Below are 2,874 nucleotides of genomic sequence, written 5' to 3' on the forward strand. Positions count from 1 at the left end.
GTTTCCACAGCAAACATCCCCACCCTCACATAAAACTGCATTATGGGAGAGCAGCAGAGAGAAGAGTCAGAACAAGGAACAACATTCAGAAAGTAGTTCTGCTTAAAGTCTACCACAATAAGTTACTCTGTGTAAGAGAAAGTGATGGAGGAAGTGCACATCACTAAATTAAATAATCAGAGGGATTTATAAAAGGTAGCTGCCTTTTCTTCTAATTTTAGAAAATATTTTCTCCTCATAAAACTTAAAATGCTGTACTCAGTAATGCTAGTGTAATTTCTTCCAGAATCAACAGGGTTTGGGGTTTTATATATATATAAATTAGAGCAGCATTTCAATCATTTGCACTCATTTGCTCACTACTAATCTAAGTTCAGCAATGGAATCTAGGAAAGTCACTGCCAGTCAATCTAGACCAGGCATAGGCAACCTTGGCCCTCCAGATGTTTTTGGGACTACAATTCCCATCATCCCTGACCACTGTTCCTGTTAGCTAGGGATCATGGGAGTTGTAGTCCTAAAACATCTGGAGGGCCGAGGTTGCCTATGCCTGATTTAGACTATGGCTGGGCAACCTGTTTCAGCCCAAGAGCCACACTGGGAACCTTCAGTGGGGTTTAGACCCTCTTATGGATCAGTAACTGGTTAAGAAACAAGAAGCACAGGGTAGGAATAAATAGACAGTTCTCCCAATGCAGAGATATAAAAAGTGGAGTCCCCTATGAACTGGTATGGGGACCAGTGCTTTTTAACTTGTTCATAAATGAACTAGAATTAAGAGGTGTGCTGTGAGGTAACAAAGTTTGCTGATGATACTAAATTGTTCAGGATGGTTAAAACAAACAAGAGTTGTAAGGAGCTCCAAAGAATCATGGAACTGTAGAGTTGGAAGGGTGGGGTCATGTAATCCATGGGGTCTGAACTGGCAGTGATTGACTAGGAATGAGACCTTGGGGTCATAGTGGAGGGCTTGATACAGACTTAGGGCTCATACGCATTTCTGCTTGTCCTGCGACTTCTAGGCATCTGTCTGTGCATGCCTCTCTTCACGCAGGCAAGCAACTTACAACATCATACGTTTAAGTCAGGACTGATGGAACATTTTTATTGTTAATGTGAGCTGGCGATGCTTTTTCTTGTTGTTGTTATATATATAAAATTTAAACAAACAAATAATTGCTTCTACATCAGTGCTATGTTAGAGTAAAAAAAACAAAACAAGCCAAAACAGTTTCCCAACCATGGCTTAAAATAATAAAAAAATTGAACACATACAAGTTTCACATTTTAAATCACTAAAATCATCGTTTAATCTCATGACTACGGAATAAAAAAGGGTTGGCTTCTGTCACTCTGGCGTTAAACATATTTAGGGGGCATGGTTGGAGAGAGGCTTGTGGGGCTGCATTCAGCCACTGAAGTTCCTGTTTCTGACTTACAGGATTCTGGAAGAGATACAACTGGAAAAAATACACACTCCAGGTTACAGATCCTCTCAGGCCATTGCACACAAACACACCCTGGGTTCTTCAAGTGGTAGAGAGATATTACTACTATTAATTCTTCTTCTTCTTCTCTTGCTTCCCTCACAGAGGTGACCCAAAGTGACTTACAAATGATGGTTGCATGGTCTGGGTCAGTACGTGTGAGAAAGGCAGTCCTTGAGGTATTGGGGTTCTGAGCCACACAAGGCTTTATAGGTCAAAACCAGCATTTTGAAATTAGCCTGGAAATTAATTGGTAGCCAGTGCAGTCATGCTAGATTTTGTGTTATACGTTTGGACCATCCTGCCTCTGTCAGCAGTCTGGGCACTCTCCAACAGCTACAGGTTCTAAACCATCTTCAAAGGCAGCCCCATAAATCCAAGTTAATTGTGTTTAACTACAGGTGAGAATCTGGGGGGGGGGGGGCTTGGCTATTCCCCTGCTCCATGCATGTTCCCCATATGCGCTTAGGATGGTGTTGCAGTTCAAAAAGCAGAAGGATTAAGCATTAGTATTAGCATGCCTTTGGGAATCCCATGTTGGCATCACTTTAGTCCCGGCTTTTGAGTAAGGCTTTTGATTGAATATAGTCTTTGTCTGCCTTCTGGCATACCGTTCTCTGTGAATAACTACAATCAATGGGATTTTGATGTGCACAAACTGTCTGTAGTACTGCAGCATGGTTAAGAAATTTAAGATGCACACTGATCTTGTATAGATTTAATAATCACTTGCCTGGAAAAGGGCATAAATTGCAAGTGGCAATAAATCACAAGCATCGTGTCCCTTTCTTTAGTATGCTAGAAGGAAAACCAAAACAGAAGCAGCAATAAGGACAACTACTATGCAGCATGAAAAGGTGTTGAAAAATAACACTCCAAAGTTGACAAATTTTGGCTTGGCTTACTAGCCAGTGTTTATTTGTGGTCAGTGGTTCCCCACCCATGTATATGCCAGAGAATACGAGGAACTGGAGTGATGTTTTTCATTTTGTAGTGGGATCTTGAGCAGGCAGAAACAGCACTAGTTCAAACTGAACAGTTTTCTGCTCCAAAGCTCAAGGTAATGCAGACCCCGCCTCTCCCCACTCTCTGAAATCAGAGGAAGGGAAGGGTATCATGCAATGGAGAGACCCCCTCCTCCCTTCTTCAGAATAAGGAGGCAGGGATTTCAATGCACTGAGCAAGGGGCATCACCAGAGAGCCTGATTATATATGGGGTTTAGATTTAGTAATCATTTTTAGACTGGCAAGTTTGTGGCTAGGCATTCACAATATTCAGAGATTTACCTGAAAGGGGATTACTAGCTAGACAAATCCCATTAAAGTAAATGGGATTAAATTAAAGAAGAAATTTTACTCTTGTGCCTATGTGCTTGCTGCAGCTTGA

The sequence above is a fragment of the Podarcis liolepis genome (genome assembly GCF_965112155.1).
Source record: "Podarcis liolepis genome assembly, chromosome: 1".
NCBI lineage: Eukaryota > Metazoa > Chordata > Lepidosauria > Squamata > Lacertidae > Podarcis > Podarcis liolepis.